This window comes from Temnothorax nylanderi, unplaced genomic scaffold (assembly GCF_030848795.1).
Source record: "Temnothorax nylanderi isolate EJ_2023f unplaced genomic scaffold, tnyl_v1.0 TNYL_tig0173_pilon, whole genome shotgun sequence".
In the NCBI taxonomy this organism is placed as follows: Eukaryota; Metazoa; Arthropoda; class Insecta; order Hymenoptera; family Formicidae; genus Temnothorax; species Temnothorax nylanderi.
In genome coordinates, this window is record NW_027249235.1 from 163,502 (window position 1) to 183,263 (window position 19,762).

The window sequence follows — 19,762 nt, forward strand, 5'->3', positions numbered from 1 at the left end:
CGCACGCAGACACACACACGCACGCATACACCAACATACACGTATATTTCTATATGTTGTAATGTCAAAATAATCGATACATTTCCAGTGTATGCGAAATCTAATAATGCTTTTCAAATGGCTATAGATATAAAATCTGTCCATGCAAGGGTTGTACCAATTGGAACTTTTAATTAAGAGATTGTAAACTATAATATACACAATTTTTAACCAATTTGACTAAAACTACTTTTGGATAAGATATTGTGCGGAGTTGTTTTAAATGAATATTTTTTCCATGTAATTCCACATCTTATTAAGCTTATTAAATTAGAAAATATTATGAAAATTGCGATAATAAGCAGTAATACGACGGTATTACTATTATAACATTGCAATTCAGGATGGTAGTAGCAGCTGTTAACTCTTCAAAAAGAAGTATATTGTACGATGTAAAGAAAAACTAACAAGTTGAAACTTGTGGTAAGAAACAGTAATACGATGGCAATGCCGAATGATAATATCAACGATATTAAAACGAAATTAGAAGTGGTGTTTCCTATTCGGACGATAGAAGATTTTTTATTATTTGAAGAGGCGATTAGTACATCAGAAGAGAAGAAGAAAGCTTTGGTGACTAAAAATATTGAAATAACACTTGATTACTTTATACACTATATAACTTATTTTTGTTTATAGATTAAGTGGAATCAAATTTTGATATTTGGAGAAACGTGCATCAAGAAATGTGTGCAAAGGATAATGACATCAACGCTGTCAAAAACCGTCAAAAGGGAATATTCAGCCTATGGGAGGCAAACCCACGAGAAAGGGAAACGTGATTTTAGTAAGACGCAAACGTATTCATCTATAAACAGAAATAAGTTATATAGCGTCTAAAATAATCAGGTGCTATTTTAATATTTTTACTTACCAGAGCTTACTTTCTTCTTCTCTTCTGTTAGATTTGAAACAACTCGTTAGTTTTTTCTTCACATCGTACAATATAAATTTTTTAGCAGAGTTAATAGATGCTACTACAATAAACACTTGATTACTTTATAACTATAGTTAATTAATAATGGACTGTCTTGAAGAATATTATATTTTTCCTGATCACTTTAATTCGAATTAACTACGTTATTTGTTCCATTTGAGATTTACGTAAATTTAATATGCAAAAATATAGTCTTGTTTGTCCGTATAGCTAACTATTATTATTCACAGAAAATTTGATTCATTTGTAAGCCTCATCATCGAGAATTAAGTCGACATTGTTTATTTATTTCTAACTTAATAATGCACACGGAAGTAACATTTTGGGAGCAAACTCTTTCATAATGAACGCAAATTTCTAAACAATATGCGCAATCTTTATCTAATTACTTTTCTTTTGATAAACTATAACTAGCAGCAGGTATGCGACCTTTCGTGTGTGCAATACTGATGTTTTGCGGGCTATTTTTGACGGGAAGATGTATCGTCGCTTCCAAGAAGTCCTTCCAAGTACTCCTTCCAATCTATTTTGGATCTATTTTGGCTTATGTAAATTCCTCTGCAATCCTTAATAATATAGAAATAAACTTTAATTTAATACGGCACTAGCAATCTCATGCCACATTATATGAATTAAAAATTAAATTTGAAAACTAAACTACATTGATTTTGTTTGAAATAAATTTATATAATCAATCACGGTCACCTATTTACAAACGAGACGTATACCACAACTATGCCTTGCAGCCTTGGGAATCTGTCTGCGATTGTCCGTTCTCCTGTACGATCTTTACTGTCGCATCTTGCCATGCATGATCTTTGCTCGATCTTGAAGGTCACCAGCAGAAGCTAAAAGATAATCCGTTGTTTCTGAATAAATAGATGTGTTTCTTATAGATGAATTAGGCTGCTCTAAAAATGCTTTCAAGCGCATTCCTATCCTCTCCTTTCTTTCAATAAAGAAAGAAGGAGAAGAAGAATGCTTAAAAGCATTTTCAGCATTAAGTGGACCGCAATATTAATTATTTCTAAATAATAATACGCAGGGTAAGTTTTATTTCATGTACTACCTTTTTATTTTAATGTGCTTACGATTTCCAGTTAGTGACACAATTATTATTCAGTTTTTATTCCTCATTAGATACTAAACAAAGACAGAATGATACTTGTGCTGATTTATGTCGCTAAATGGAAAACGCAATCACATTAAAGTAAAAAGGTGGAACACGAAACAAAACCCATCGTGTACTTTACCTATACTAATCTTCGTAGACGCCTTCGTACAGCACACACAATTTTTTGCAGAAGATCTCCGGGGAGAAAGGAAGAATACTACTCTTATCACTACTTAACCTTGAAAACGTAGGTTGCGAACCGTTTCAACACGGCGGTGGCTGTGTTCGGTGGAGATAACTGCGTTTCATATAGACACTTACAGACGTAAATCCGCTTTATGTTTTTGGCTGAAAATGTACGAGTAAATACCATCAGAATCACAAATTTTATAACACGTTTTTTCCGCCGAACGAAACTATTATCGAAACCGCGATCGTGAAACTCGCCGCGGACGCGAAGTCCGCAGTTCCGCGACTTTCGCGGCGTCGATTAATAAAAAGCATCTTGTACTTTACCTACTAACCTTCGTAGACGCCTTCGTACAGCACAATTTTTTGCAAAGGATCTCCGCGGAGAGAAAGGAAGAATCTTTGATGCTGCTATCCGGCTGCTTTCCGATATTCTTAACACTACTCTTATTACTAATCTTAGAGTTAACCTAATCTATTACGAACGATTTTGACACGGCGCGGCGGCACTAAACACAGCTATTTACAACAACTGCGAAATGGCGCGAAACTCACCGCGGAATGGCGCGGAATCCGTGGCTGACGCGGCTGCCGCGGCTGCCGCGGCTCCGCGGCGCGGATTCGCTCGTCGTTTTATCTTATTAGCCAATCGAAAGCGCGGAAAAGCCCGCGCAAGACTATGCGCGTTTTCGTGAATCGGATTCGCGAATCGTGCATTTGTATACCATTCGTGCTACGCACACATGGTATACAAATGCACGATTTGCGAATCACGAACCACGAATCGCGCATAGTCTGGCGCCGGCTTTATGTATGTAATAAAGAAATTACATAATATTTATTATAAATATGCAATAACATACATTTGTGTTTTACATCCTTTAAAGCGAACATTTCTTCTTTATCTTCCAAAAATTGTGTGCCAACAAAAATTCCAACCTCTTTTGATGAGATGGGATAATTAAAAGCTTCGCACGGATCAGCTAGTGGATATCCTAATATATACAAATCTTGTAATTTCAATGTATTTTCGGTATTCCCTTGTTTTTTTAGTAAAATTGTATCGATTCTAACAATTTTGTTATCGGTTAATTGAACTACATTGTCGGGTTTATCACATTTCAATACAAAGTTGTTAACGCTGATGCGTGATACAATGAGATATTCTTTCTCTTTATAAATATATGTGCTATGGCTTTGAAGAACACAGTTATCCAATTTTCGTTTCTCTTGTATTTTAAATGTTTTCTCTGATTCTAGTTTAGCCAATCTGTTAATAATTTGCGTAAGAGGTTTGTTAGGTGATTTTACAAGTTTCTTAAAAATGCCTATGTAACTTTCACCCCAAAATGCGAACAACTCGCTCAATGGCATTTTGAAATGTTTTACATCGTCAGTTAAATGGATTAGATAATGCATATTTAATACTTGGATCTGTGCTCCATATAAAAATGGTAATAAATAAAAAAATTTTCTTAACAATTTGTTGGCGTAATCACAATGTAACGACGTAACGTTCTGTTTGTTTAGAATACGACACGCTACAAATAGGAGTAAGAAATGTCTGTAAAAATCGTTAGGAAGAATATCGTTCAACACTGTTGAACTGCAATACAATAAGAAGAATCTAAATTGTGTCGCTTTCCATCGAGATATTAAATTTATATCAAACTTCTTACGTTGAAATTCGCACGGTATATCTAGACTGATTGAATTCATTATATCTCTCAGACGCCGTATCTGATGTCTTTTAAGCCCTGCAACACTCTTTTTATTATCAATTTTTCCAACACATTTTTTATTACACCAAGATATAACAGGTGCATAGAATCGATAACCACAGAATTTATTATATTAAATTGTGGCAATTGTAACAATATTGAATTTATATCGCCTTTATGATGTTGCGGCTGTTCTCGGTTTTCGAAGGATTCTTTACTACGATTTTTACAGTTCATTTCAGGATACACTCTTTTAATCGCACGTTTCTGTCCTACCGTTATGCCCCTAGTTGTGCATCTTTCACATGCATAAAATGCATTATGAGCTTTACAATTTTTGATAAATGCTCTCGCGGGAGCATCAGCTATAATGGCACAAATTTTAAAGGAATATCTTTTTCCATGTAATTCTACTCTATTATTTATTAAGCTTGTAGCTTCCTCGACAAAATCATGAAGATAAGTATTACTACTTTGAGGTTTGGAATCTCCACAATAAATGGCGGCGACAAAAGGCCTTACAACATAATTTGTATGGAAAACTTTTATTACAATTGGCCACACTTGAATTTGTGAGTTATTGTAAATTTGCATTCCATCGATATGAACAAAAACAGAAATGTCATTTTCGTGATACACATTGGCCAAAATGATTTTTTCTAATCCCTTTTTTATACCTAAATACATGTACGCACCTTCAGTTTCCCGATTACTATTCATTATTTGTAGCTTTCGATGATGCGCAGTGCCTAACAAAGTTTGAGCTGTTTTAGGTAATGATGTGTGCCCCTCTTCCCTTAATACTAATAATAATTCGGTTACCACATTCAGTCTCAAAGTATCTAAATTTTTTAACGTCCACTCTAGAATTTTATCGTTAATTCCTCCCTTAGATTTTACTGTGTCTTGAAAGAACGTGAACTCATCGTCACTAACAATTGCCAATTCGTTCTCATCTATCTCTTCTTCTGTATTTATGGCATTATTAATTGCATCAATATTCACTTCATTAGTATTTTGAATGACTCCTGCACCATTTTCGTCAAAACTGCTTTTATTTTCGCGCTTGCTTTGTCTTCTCTTCAACTCTCGATATTTCTTTACTCGATAATAAGGCATATTTTACCTACATTCCAACTACAATTAATGCGACAAGAAAAGAGCTAACATAAAATAGAAAAACTACTTAACCTTATTTCGCTGTCTAATTAGCAAATCACTCGTAGAGGACCTTGTCTTATTGTTAGTCGCCTAGATGTTCGCTTTACTTGTCGTAGCGCGTGGATTCGTTCGTAAAGAAATGCAAAAAAACGGCCGATTTCGTCAACAATCCTTGAAACACGTCCGAACATGTTCGCCGGCCTCTCACATTCGAGAACAAGTGAAAATCTTGCAGATGCGCGCGTGGGCGCGCCCGAGATAATAGAAGCGCTTTTAATAAAAATAATACTAATTAAGTGAATACTGATGCAATTGATAATGTCGTAACGTAAATATAGAAGAAGAGATAGATGAGGACAAATTTCCACTTGTTAATGACGATAAATTCGCGTGCTTTCAAAACGCACTAGAATCTAAGAGAGGAATTAACGATAAAATTCTAGAGTGGACGTTAATTATTATCTTTATATGGAGAACAAACGCAAGTATTACATATTTATTTGATTTATTTAGCTGACAATGTAAAAATTTTCAAAATACTATGGAGCGAGTCATCCACATTTTGGGGTAAAAGTTACATAAGCATCTTTGTAAAATTACTTAACAAACCTCTGACGGAAATTATTGACAGATAATTGTCTGAAATAAAATCACTGATTCGAGTATTCACTGGCTGATCCACGCAAAGCTTTTAATTATCCCATCTCATCGAAAGAAATTGAAATTTTTGTTGGCGCACAATTTCTGCAATATAAAGAAATTTTCGGTTTAAAAGACGTACAATACAAATGTATCTTATTGCATATTTATAATAAATCCCTTAGGAAAATTTACTTAAAAAAACTTAAAATAAACTAGAAAGTTTACCAAAGAAATTACTATTGATAAACTATTGATAAACTATTGATAAACTAGAAGTGATTTCGAACCAAACTTTAAGTATTTCTATAATATACTTTAAAGGTTACTTTAAGTTAACTCATGCAATTACTATTAATCACCCCAAAAAAAATATTCTGTCATTTAGTGGCTCCCGCTTGATTTTAGAGGATTTTCCTCTGAAATACGGTCTCAAAAAGATATTTTAAAATCTAGAGGAATATCCTCTAACCATGAGACACTAGACTTAAGATTGCAGTCCTCTTAATACTAGAGGACACTGATTTCCGATATTCACCCGGAATAAAAAAAAATTATTTATTTCGAAATTTTATTACTATTTTATAACTAAATTTGTTTCTTAAGATGCAGTCTATGATTATAAATATTTTCTCGTATTTGAAAAACACACTTACCTTGGTGGGATTCGAACTCGGGACCTCTGGATCGTGAGCCAACTGCCTTACGTGGTAGACTACTTCTTAATTTGATGTAAGTGTTATATATAGTCTACATATGTCATAACCAGCGCAAATATATAATTTTCCAAAAATCATCTTAAGAAACAAATTCAGTTTAAAAAGAGTAATAAAATTTTGAATTGGATATATGATATAATATTTCTTAATGTCTCGTGTGGTGCAAGTGTGGTGAAAAAGGGAACTTGTCTTTTTAAGTATACTGTTGAAACAACACGCATAAGTTAAAATCAGCTTTAAGTATTACCTTTATAAAAAGTAAATTTAAAGTATATTTATAAGTATTACGTTTGTTAAAAGTAAATTTAAAGTATATTTGCGACTTGCTTATAAAGTTTTTATTGAGGTTAATAACTTAAAGAAAACTTTACGCTCGGCTGTCAGTATACTATTAGTCTACTATTATACTATTAGTATACTATTATTACGGCTAGTATACTTTATAATACTTTAAAATACTTTAAGTAACTTTAAAAAACTTTAAGTAAATTTTCCTAAGGGATATGTAATAAAATACATTACGTAATTTCCTTATTGCATATAAAGAAACTCATGGAAGCACGTGAAATGCGCATGTAAACGTATGTATTCTTACGCCTTTCCGCGCATTTTATTGACTGATTGGACAAGACAACGAATCGACGCCGCGAAAGTTGCGGAACTGCGTACTTCGCGTCCGCGGCGAGTTTCACGATCGCGGTTTCGATAATGGCTTCGTTCGACGGAAACAACGTGTTATAAAATTTGTGATTCTCATGGTGTTTACTCGTACATTTTCAGCCAAAAACATAAAGCGGATTTACATCTGTAAGTGTCTATATGACAACGCAGTTATCTCCACTGAACACAGCCACCGCCGTGTTGAAACGGTTCGCAACCTACGTTTTCAAGGTTAAGTAGTGATAAGAGTAGTATTCTTCCTTTCTCCCCGGAGATCTGCAAAAAATTGTGTGTGCTGTACGAAGGCGTCTACGAAAGTTAGTAGGTAAAGTATAGGGTGCCTTTTATTAATCGACGCCGCGAAAGTCGCGGAACTGCGGACTTCGCGTCCGCGGCGAGTTTCACGATCGCGGTTTCGATAATAGTTTTAAAACAACCTTCGTTCGAAACGCGGATCTAGCTCGCGGCTGGGCCGGGTTCGAAGGAGGTGCGGAGGAGCGGACGCGCGGTGAGGTTTGGCAAAATGAAGTGTATCGTGGTTCGCAATAACGTAACAGAGTTTATTCTATAATGAACGGGCGCGGTATTTACAACGGGTTGAGAATACAGTGGAACGGTCGCGGTATGTACAATGGTGCGGTAAGCGCAGGACACAGAGTCAGGGCGCACGCGGGGTGCGCGGGAATGCACGTGTGGTGCGATCGCCCGTCGTGAAACTCGCCGCGGACGCGAAGTCCGCAGTTCCGCGACTTTCGCGGCGTCGATTAATAAAAGGCACCCTATACTTTACCTACTAACTTTCGTAGACGCCTTCGTACAGCACACAAAATTTTTTGCAGATCTCCGGGGAGAAAGGAAGAATATTACTCTTATCACTACTTAACCTTGAAAACGTAGGTTGCGAACCGTTTCAACACGGCGGTGGCTGTGTTCGGTGGAGATAACTGCGTTGTCATATAGACACTTACAGATGTAAATCCGCTTTATGTTTTTGGCTGAAAATGTACGAGTAAACACCATGAGAATCACAAATTTTATAACACGTTGTTTCCGTCGAACGAAGCCATTATCGAAACCGCGATCGTGAAACTCGCCGCGGACGCGAAGTACGCAGTTCCGCAACTTTCGCGGCGTCGATTCGTTGTCTTGTCCAATCAGTCAATAAAATGCGCGGAAAGGCGTAAGAATACATACGTTTACATGCGCATTTCACGTGCTTCCATGAGTTTCTTTATATGCAATAAGGAAATTACGTAATGTATTTTATTACATATTTATTATAAATATGCAATAAGATACATTTGTATTGTACGTCTTTTAAACCAAAAATTTCTTTATATTGCAGAAATTGTGCGCCAACAAAAATTTCAATTTCTTTCGATGAGATGGGATAATTAAAAGCTTTGCGTGGATCAGCCAGTGAATACTCGAATCAGTGATTTTATTTCAAACAATTATCTGTCAATAATTTCCGTCAGAGGTTTGCTAAGTAATTTTACAAAGATGCTTATGTAACTTTTACCCCAAAATGTGGATGACTCGCTCCATAGTATTTTGAAATTTTTTACATTGTCAGCTAAATAAATCAAATAAATATGTAATACTTGCGTTTGTTCTCCATATAAAGATAATAATTAACGTCCACTCTAGAATTTTATCGTTAATTCCTCTCTTAGATTCTAGTGCGTTTTGAAAGCACGCGAATTTATCGTCATTAACAAGTGGAAATTTGTCCTCATCTATCTCTTCTTCTATATTTACGTTACGACATTATCAATTGCATCAGTATTCACTTAATTAGTATTATTTTTATTAAAAGCGCTTCTATTATCTCGGGCGCGCCCACGCGCGCATCTGCAAGATTTTCACTTGTTCTCGAATGTGAGAGGCCGGCGAACATGTTCGGACGTGTTTCAAGGATTGTTGACGAAATCGGCCGTTTTTTTGCATTTCTTTACGAACGAATCCACGCGCTACGACAAGTAAAGCGAACATCTAGGCGACTAACAATAAGACAAGGTCCTCTACGAGTGATTTGCTAATTAGACAGCGAAATAAGGTTAAGTAGTTTTTCTATTTTATGTTAGCTCTTTTCTTGTCGCATTAATTGTAGTTGGAATGTAGGTAAAATATGCCTTATTATCGAGTAAAGAAATATCGAGAGTTGAAGAGAAGACAAAGCAAGCGCGAAAATAAAAGCAGTTTTGACGAAAATGGTGCAGGAGTCATTCAAAATACTAATGAAGTGAATATTGATGCAATTAATAATGCCATAAATACAGAAGAAGAGATAGATGAGAACGAATTGGCAATTGTTAGTGACGATGAGTTCACGTTCTTTCAAGACACAGTAAAATCTAAGGGAGGAATTAACGATAAAATTCTAGAGTGGACGTTAAAAAATTTAGATACTTTGAGACTGAATGTGGTAACCGAATTATTATTAGTATTAAGGGAAGAGGGGCACACATCATTACCTAAAACAGCTCAAACTTTGTTAGGCACTGCGCATCATCGAAAGCTACAAATAATGAATAGTAATCGGGAAACTGAAGGTGCGTACATGTATTTAGGTATAAAAAAGGGATTAGAAAAAATCATTTTGGCCAATGTGTATCACGAAAATGACATTTCTGTTTTTGTTCATATCGATGGAATGCAAATTTACAATAACTCACAAATTCAAGTGTGGCCAATTGTAATAAAAGTTTTCCATACAAATTATGTTGTAAGGCCTTTTGTCGCCGCCATTTATTGTGGAGATTCCAAACCTCAAAGTAGTAATACTTATCTTCATGATTTTGTCGAGGAAGCTACAAGCTTAATAAATAATAGAGTAGAATTACATGGAAAAAGATATTCCTTTAAAATTTGTGCCATTATAGCTGATGCTCCCGCGAGAGCATTTATCAAAAATTGTAAAGCTCATAATGCATTTTATGCATGTGAAAGATGCACAACTAGGGGCATAACGGTAGGACAGAAACGTGCGATTAAAAGAGTGTATCCTGAAATGAACTGTAAAAATCGTAGTAAAGAATCCTTCGAAAACCGAGAACAGCCGCAACATCATAAAGGCGATATAAATTCAATATTGTTACAATTGCCACAATTTAATATAATAAATTCTGTGGTTATCGATTCTATGCACCTGTTATATCTTGGTGTAATAAAAAATGTGTTGGAAAAATTGATAATAAAAAAGAGTGTTGCAGGGCTTAAAAGACATCAGATACGGCGTCTGAGAGATATAATGAATTCAATCAGTCTAGATATACCGTGCGAATTTCAACGTAAGAAGTTTGATATAAATTTAATATCTCGATGGAAAGCGACACAATTTAGATTCTTCTTATTGTATTGCAGTTCAACAGTGTTGAACGATATTCTTCCTAACGATTTTTACAGACATTTCTTACTCCTATTTGTAGCGTGTCGTATTCTAAACAAACAGAACGTTACGTCGTTACATTGTGATTACGCCAACAAATTGTTAAGAAAATTTTTTTATTTATTACCATTTTTATATGGAGCACAGATCCAAGTATTAAATATGCATTATCTAATCCATTTAACTGACGATGTAAAACATTTCAAAATGCCATTGAGCGAGTTGTTCGCATTTTGGGGTGAAAGTTACATAGGCATTTTTAAGAAACTTGTAAAATCACCTAACAAACCTCTTACGCAAATTATTAACAGATTGGCTAAACTAGAATCAGAGAAAACATTTAAAATACAAGAGAAACGAAAATTGGATAACTGTGTTCTTCAAAGCCATAGCACATATATTTATAAAGAGAAAGAATATCTCATTGTATCACGCATCAGCGTTAACAACTTTGTATTGAAATGTGATAAACCCGACAATGTAGTTCAATTAACCGATAACAAAATTGTTAGAATCGATACAATTTTACTAAAAAAACAAGGGAATACCGAAAATACATTGAAATTACAAGATTTGTATATATTAGGATATCCACTAGCTGATCCGTGCGAAGCTTTTAATTATCCCATCTCATCAAAAGAGGTTGGAATTTTTGTTGGCACACAATTTTTGGAAGATAAAGAAATGTTCGCTTTAAAGGATGTAAAACACAAATGTATGTTATTGCATATTTATAATAAATATTATGTAATTTCTTTATTACATACATAAAGCCGGCGCCAGACTATGCGCGATTCGTGGTTCGTGATTCGCAAATCGTGCATTTGTATACCATGTGTGCGTAGCACGAATGGTATACAAATGCACGATTCGCGAATCCGATTCACGAAAACGCGCATAGTCTTGCGCGGGCTTTTCCGCGCTTTCGATTGGCTAATAAGATAAAACGACGAGCGAATCCGCGCCGCGGAGCCGCGGCAGCCGCGGCAGCCGCGTCAGCCACGGATTCCGCGCCATTCCGCGGTGAGTTTCGCGCCATTTCGCAGTTGTTGTAAATAGCTGTGTTTAGTGCCGCCGCGCCGTGTCAAAATCGTTCGTAATAGATTAGGTTAACTCTAAGATTAGTAATAAGAGTAGTGTTAAGAATATCGGAAAGCAGCCGGATAGCAGCATCAAAGATTCTTCCTTTCTCTCCGCGGAGATCCTTTGCAAAAAATTGTGCTGTACGAAGGCGTCTACGAAGGTTAGTAGGTAAAGTACAAGATGCTTTTTATTAATCGACGCCGCGAAAGTCGCGGAACTGCGGACTTCGCGTCCGCGGCGAGTTTCACGATCGCGGTTTCGATAATAGTTTCGTTCGGCGGAAAAAACGTGTTATAAAATTTGTGATTCTGATGGTATTTACTCGTACATTTTCAGCCAAAAACATAAAGCGGATTTACGTCTGTAAGTGTCTATATGAAACGCAGTTATCTCCACCGAACACAGCCACCGCCGTGTTGAAACGGTTCGCAACCTACGTTTTCAAGGTTAAGTAGTGATAAGAGTAGTATTCTTCCTTTCTCCCCGGAGATCTTCTGCAAAAAATTGTGTGTGCTGTACGAAGGCGTCTACGAAGATTAGTATAGGTAAAGTACACGATGGGTTTTGTTTCGTGTTCCACCTTTTTACTTTAATGTGATTGCGTTTTCCATTTAGCGACATAAATCAGCACAAGTATCATTCTGTCTTTGTTTAGTATCTAATGAGGAATAAAAACTGAATAATAATTGTGTCACTAACTGGAAATCGTAAGCACATTAAAATAAAAAGGTAGTACATGAAATAAAACTTACCCTGCGTATTATTATTTAGAAATAATTAATATTGCGGTCCACTTAATGCTGAAAATGCTTTTAAGCATTCTTCTTCTCCTTCTTTCTTTATTGAAAGAAAGGAGAGGATAGGAATGCGCTTGAAAGCATTTTTAGAGCAGCCTAATTCATCTATAAGAAACACATCTATTTATTCAGAAACAACGGATTATCTTTTAGCTTCTGCTGGTGACCTTCAAGATCGAGCAAAGATCATGCATGGCAAGATGCGACAGTAAAGATCGTACAGGAGAACGGACAATCGCAGACAGATTCCCAAGGCTGCAAGGCATAGTTGTGGTATACGTCTCGTTTGTAAATAGGTGACCGTGATTGATTATATAAATTTATTTCAAACAAAATCAATGTAGTTTAGTTTTCAAATTTAATTTTTAATTCATATAATGTGGCATGAGATTGCTAGTGCCGTATTAAATTAAAGTTTATTTCTATATTATTAAGGATTGCAGAGGAATTTACATAAGCCAAAATAGATCCTAAATATTCATAAGAGCAGAATCAACAAAGAATGATCCATCTAAATCATCATATAACTTAATACTTTATCAAATCTGCAAAAGTGCCGAATGCTGGTAATGATGCTGAATACTCGATGTTTTCTCCTATTATAATATAGAATGTGATTTGTCTAAGGTGACCGATTTAATGATTAGCAAAATTTGAAGACATGAAAAAATAATTTATACCGACATGTATAAAGTAGTATATTTTTTAGTTTTTTTTACAAAGGAGTACATTACACATATAAGTTCTGTTTTACAAACGTCGGCCAAATTTTAACCTTCGGTTAACTCACTCTTCCGTCTTCGTCTCTTTCTATTTGTCCCCCCAGAAAGAGACGAAGAGTGAGTCAACCGTAGGTTAAACTTTAATCGACGTTTGTGAAACTGGGCTATAATAGAAATGATTATGGATGGAGACGTTGAGGACATTTTCTGGAAAATTTTATTTTTTTAAATGGAGTAATATGATTTATGTAACATAAATAGAATTTTCTAGTCATTCTGTATTTAAAAATACTCAAATAAATTCGAAAAATTAATATACGTTTAGAGACATTTTATATAGATTGTGGTACTTTTCAGCATAAGGTATGAAATATCTCGAGAACTTCTAAAATTTTTCGACAACGTTACTTTAATCTCGCTCCGCGTGTACTTGACGCGAGACACTACCGTGTCTCTTGATACTTTTGCACGTAGAATGACGTATGAAATCAATTTTTGTAAAAAAAAAAACGGAGAAATCTTAAACAAAATTACGTTACATATTGTGGATTTATTGGTAGCAGTATCTAAAGATTTAGTATCACCGTTCATTTCTTTGTATATTGTACTACTAAAAATATCAAGGCAATGTTGTCAAAAATAGAACATGAAAACAGTTTACTAGATTCCATGTCTTACACAGAAAAGTGTCAGAATATGATGTTAAATATCTCAAAAATAATTGTTTGACGATTTTATCCCAATATTTTTATACGCAAAATAACAAGGGGAATCGATTTATGTTAAAATAATCATATACTTCCATTTAAAAAATGAAGTTGAATTTGAAATGTCCTTAACGTCTGCACTCATAAAATAATTGTTTCCTATCATGTCCCCCTTTGTACTGAACATCTCGGTATAAACTATTTTTTTATATGTTCTCAAATTTTGCTAATAATTAAATTGGTCACCTTATGCAAATCACCCTTGTATATTGAAATATTAAATATATACGTGCGCGCGTAAGCCTAATGTACATATTCTTCTTCATAACAGTTACCACAACTTTCTGTTTCACAATCCATTTTTATTGCAAAATATACTGATGGCTGATTCTCAAGAGGTAAGTACCGTTGATGCTCATGTTTTTAAATTAAATATTACGCACGCGTGTATTAATTTAATATATTTTTATTAGATGGCAAGGAATGAAAAGGAGTACTTGTACGCAGTTGTACTGTTTCTCCCCAAAAAAGAGAAAAACAATTTAATTGATCTAATTCCATATTCTTGGATCTTCACGGACGAAAAGGATATGTTTTGCTGTTATCCTGCAAACGAAGACTATCCAAAATTACCGCAATGGGTTGCTTCATTGCGCGCACCAGACAAAGACTGGGAACATTTTGATGTCGAAATACTTGCTTATGCACGTAAGTAAACATAAGTTGTGAAAAGTTTCCAAGAACCACAGGAAAAACATTTCATATAATAATTAAAATATTTCCATTGTAGGTAATATTAAACAAAACCAGCGTAGATTGAAACGCGCTTATAAAAACCTGGAAGTAGGAAGCTCGGACTGTGAGAATATTCCATGTAATGCAACGCCAGTTGTATTAAGTAATAAGGATTTAGAGAAGGAGCTCGATAACACGCCAATGATAATATCTCCCAACAGAAATGAAACGGTAAACAATGAACCCAGTCTTGATCAGACAATGCCGACGTCATGTGGAGAAAAGACATTAACAAATGGTAAATTTTTAGACTTATCTTTATCATGTTCTGTAGACAATTTCTTGTTTGAATAACGTACATATCACAATTCGTCACTCCTGTAAAGTATCATCAGTTGCATGAAAAAGATGTTTTTTGTTTGAGATAATTGTATGATAAATATATTAATATTAATATTTACACGTTGCACTTGTAATTAATATTTAGTTCATAGCACATAAGCAATTTGTTTGTATCAATAGGTTCTGAAGAAGATATTGCAGCACTTATTGATTTAGATAACATGTTTATTTCTGGTAAGATTAAAATGAAAGATGTTCCGGATTTAAAGAATTTATCTTTCAATTTGTATGAAATTTGGTGAATATGTTCGCGTACGTGAACATTTTTGTCAAATTTCATGAAAATTGGAGGATAAATCCTTTAAATGGAAGATATATCTTTATGGAATTGTACAGTCCAAAATAATAATAGAAACATAAAATATTTGAAATAAAAACATTTTTCAGGACATTTAAAAGAGTATCTCGATGAGAAATTCAGGCTAGTAGTAGCAGCTATTAAGTCTGCGAAGTATTTTGTATGATGTAGAAAAGAAAACTAACGAGTTGAAACTTGCGATAATAAACAGTAATACGATAGCAATGCCGAATGATAATATCAACAATATTGAAACGAAATTGGAAGTGGTATTCCCTATTCGGACGATAGAAGATTTTTTATTATTTGAAAAGGCGATTGGTACATCAGAAGAGAAGAAGAAAGCTTTGGTGAGTAAAAATATTGAAATAACACTTGATTACTTTATACACTATATAACTTATTTTTGTTTATAGATTAAGTGAAATCAAATTTTGATATTTGGAGAAACGTGCATCAAGAAATGTGTGCAAAGGATAATGACATCAACGCTGTCAAAAACCGTCGAAATGGAATATTCAGTCTGTGCGGGGAGGCAAACCCACGGGAAAGGGAAACGTGATTTTAGTAAGACGCAAACGTATTCATGTTTGAACGGTTAGTATTGTTTATATGTTGTTGACGAAACGTTTATAAAGTTATACCATAACAAATTACATAGAAATATATGAATGTGTTTTGCAGGCGTATTACAGGAAAAATTTGGTAAACACGGTGAATTATACAAACAATTGCCGAGCGTTATAAGTCGGTGGCTCTCCGGAGCTGCTGATAGGGAAGGAGGCCGAAAAACACGAAAGTCTTCGTGTGTCACCGAGTCATAATTTATATGATGTAATATAACGAGGTATTTTCACAATTTACCAATTCCTTCATTGCTTGATGGTGGTTTTATTTCATTCATTAATTAAAAATCTTTAATATTAAAGGGATAAACCGCTGAGGTCAACGTAAGCTTGCTGGATTCGCAAAGTGTTGATAAAACAAGCTTGATCAAACGTTGACAAATTTCAATGATGCAAGTAGGAATATCGGAGGTACGCCACGACAATTCGTGCTATATGTCCTGAGATTTCGGTGGTAACGTAACAGACATAACGAGGAAAACTATTTTTCTGGAGATAGCTACGCGTCTTTGGAGAATTACGTCGGATATGAGCATACTTAAGAGTTTCGATTCTTAGAAACGACGATGTGCTGTTTTTGCTTTCCGTCGAGGAGAACTCGCAGAACATTAGTATTACACACGCGCGAGAAGCCATATACCTGCTGTTAGTTGTAGTTTATTAAAGAAAAAGTATTAATAATTAGATGAAGACTGCGTCTTGCTTAAGAATTTGCGTTAATTACCAAAGAGTTTGCTATCAAACATTATTTTTTGCGTGGATTATTAGGTTAGAAATAAGTCAACAATGCGTCGATCTAATTTTCGATGAAACTTATACGAACTGAATTTAGTTTATTTTATTATACTTTATAACGTGGTAATAGAAACGCGTGATATTTTACATGTTGTGCAAAATCTGATTAATGTACGCATAACGATCACGCGGACATTAAAAATCAAATTTTCGCAAATTATTTTATAAATAACATTCTTTTTATTATTACTGTATTTTGATAATTTATACGAAACAACGGTATTCCACGTCGATAATTGAATTATTTGTGAACGAAATAGAATAGACATATGATATATTAATATTGTTTGCGAAGATTGCTAAACTTGTGCTATTATATATTGTGTGCTGTTATGTATTGCATATGTGTTGCGCAAAGTATTTTTCGTACTTTATTATTATTACTATGTTAATAAACTTTAAACTTTAAACATAAACTTATAAGCTGTGACTGATTTTTAGACAAATGGTAAATAATAACGACTCAGCCATGGTACATAATATCAACGTCAATAATAAACAAATCAAAATTATTTATTATTGACGTTGATATTATGTACCGCTGAGTCATTATTATGCCATTTTTTAGCCCCGGTTATCCTAATGTAATCCTGTACCGCACCAGTATTGTTTGCCGACGTTGGGACCAGTTGTTACCCGATGCTGAGACCAGTACTAAACCAGTAGTTCTACCAATGGTGCGCCGGTATGGAAATCTGGCACTCAGTAGTGGCTCAGTACTGAGCCGATAGTAATACCTATACTGGGGCAGTACCAATAGACAACGGCTGGGCCAGTACTGTCTGTCAGTATTGGGCCGAAGTTATCATCCGGTGCTGCGCCAGTACCGCGCCAGTAGTGTTGCAAGTACAGCGCCAGTACCTAAACTACCACAACCAGTACTGGCCCAATACTGGGCCGATTGTAAAACCCTGTATGGGATCTGGTTTCCTGTCTTTTAAGATATTATACGTCACTTTGGCTTTTTCTATTACTGGTAGAGGTGGTAATTTTCCTTTACGTAAATACTTTGAAAAATGCGTTTTTGCGTCTGTTATCTCTTCATTCGTCCATCGTATTTTCTTGTGATACGTTTTATGGCCTGAAATGCAAATATAGTCATTCATAAAAAAATGGTCGAATAAAATTATAATGTATATAATCTAATGATTATATCACAAGAAAATACGATGATCTCCGTTATCTCAAAATTTGCAAAAGTTATAGCAAACACGAACATTTCTAAAAAAATTCAAAAATTTTTTTTAAAAAGAATCTCTTTATCAATCATCGCCAAATTCAATACCAACCTTCCTTGAACGATACTCTATCGATTAAAAAAAAAACAGCTCGATATCTCAATATTTGCGGAAGTTAGAGCAACCACGGACATTTTTAAAATTATGTTATTAAAAAAAAATGGCAATTTTACCATTTAATAGAGCAAAGTTTTAGCTTTAAGAATCTGTTTTTAGAATTGCTGTACGAGGATTTTTTTGGAATTATAAGCAATCAAAGTCAAAATGTTTATTTCTTCTTCAATCCGCGTTAACTTAATTAAAAAAAAAATTTTTTTTTCAAGGAAAGCTTCAAGCTTTTACGTTAGGAAATCGAAAATTATTGCATTTTTTTTGTGCACGTAACAGGCCTACAAATAAGTGAGAGAAAGATTTTTTATTTTGTCAAACTCAAAGTTTTTTATATATAAAAATTATCAAACTCACAGAAACTAGAAAATAATAGTAACCTTTCGAAAATAGAGATTTTAATTTTTAAAATCATTTTTTAAAATTTAAATTTTGTTTCATTTTGTTTAATTCCTTCGCATAAACGGAATTTTGTCGAAACTTACGATAATTTACTCCGCGTAAACGAATGAATTATTGTTAGTTACCAGAAATAACACTCGCATAAACGTAGTATATAAACTTATATAAAATATATAAAACATAGATACTATTAGTTAATTGTTTGAAAGATATCTGGTCATTTTGTCATTTATCAGAAAATTCAAGTTTTGTAGTAGATTCTTTAATATAATGTTATAATCGTTCTCATTTATATGGTCAAATGTATAAAAATCTTTATTTTGACATTTCAGTTGTTCTCATATCTAGCTAGAATTATAATGAGAACATAATCCTATATATAACACATACCTTAAGGCACACAAACACGGTTAATCACAAACACACGGTTAAAAACCACAACAATAAATCGTATTAAAAACATAAATATTTAATATTTTTTATAAATCTGAAAGTTAGAAGGCAGAATAAATACTATAATTATATTAATGACTACGTTTATTGAATTAATCTCTTTTGATATATATATATATATATATATATATATATATATATATATATATTGTTGCGGCCCCAAGTAGTATTACGAAATAGATTAAGAAATACTGTTTAAAGAAAAGAATTTAATAATAAAGAAGAAAGACCGAGAATAACAATAAGGAACGCGACCGCGAAAGTCCGACAGAATTACGCAAGCCGAATCAGAACGAGATGAGTTGCGCGATCGGCCCACATACGATCGAGCAACTCAGCGATAACGAAGGACAGGACGAGGATACAAAAGGAAGCGACAAAAGGAGACGAGAGGGCAATGTGAGTCAGGGAGCAGACCAGTAACGGGCATCAAACGCGAATAACGATTGTAACGCAGAGTGACTATTAAACGTTATCCTTTATTCAAAAAGTGCTATTTAATTCCATCGACCCCGTACCCTCCGTGGACCAAAAGAATCCAAGTGACCCCTCGCAAAAAGGGGGCACAACAAATGGTGGCAGCGGTCGGATCCATTGGCAGGAAGACGGGAACGACAGCTGAAAAAGAAAAACAAGTGAATCAGTGAGGCAGTGCAACATCCTCAACGGAGACACGGCAGCCAGATTCAAAAGCAGCGGACAACACGGTAGCGGCCGACGAGGGACAAGCAAGCAGCGTAACCCGAGACGGCACCGACCTACCTCAACGAGGGCTCACCGACTGATAAAGCGGCACGAGCACCGACCAGCAACATGCGACTAGCGA

General features: G+C 34.7%; 3 long non-coding RNA genes across 3 annotated transcripts; 2 read left to right on the forward strand and 1 right to left on the reverse strand.

The window, feature by feature from the left end:
* Positions 1 to 1,007: 1,007 nt before the first annotated feature.
* Positions 1,008 to 2,776, reverse strand: LOC139778123 (uncharacterized). The gene is made up of 4 exons (XR_011719487.1): positions 2,615 to 2,776; positions 2,230 to 2,438; positions 1,682 to 1,824; positions 1,008 to 1,542 (listed from the first exon to the last, which is right to left on the reverse strand). It is a non-coding gene; the product is annotated as an uncharacterized lncRNA (long non-coding RNA).
* An 8,875-nt stretch (positions 2,777 to 11,651) lies between these two features.
* On the forward strand, positions 11,652 to 12,971 carry LOC139778131 (uncharacterized). Its single transcript, XR_011719488.1, has 4 exons — positions 11,652 to 11,813; positions 11,990 to 12,198; positions 12,604 to 12,746; positions 12,886 to 12,971. It is a non-coding gene; the product is annotated as an uncharacterized lncRNA (long non-coding RNA).
* A 2,450-nt stretch (positions 12,972 to 15,421) lies between these two features.
* LOC139778138 (uncharacterized) lies at positions 15,422 to 17,151 on the forward strand. Its single transcript, XR_011719493.1, has 4 exons — positions 15,422 to 15,664; positions 15,731 to 15,911; positions 15,999 to 16,161; positions 16,244 to 17,151. It is a non-coding gene; the product is annotated as an uncharacterized lncRNA (long non-coding RNA).
* The last annotated feature ends 2,611 nt before the right edge of the window (positions 17,152 to 19,762 follow it).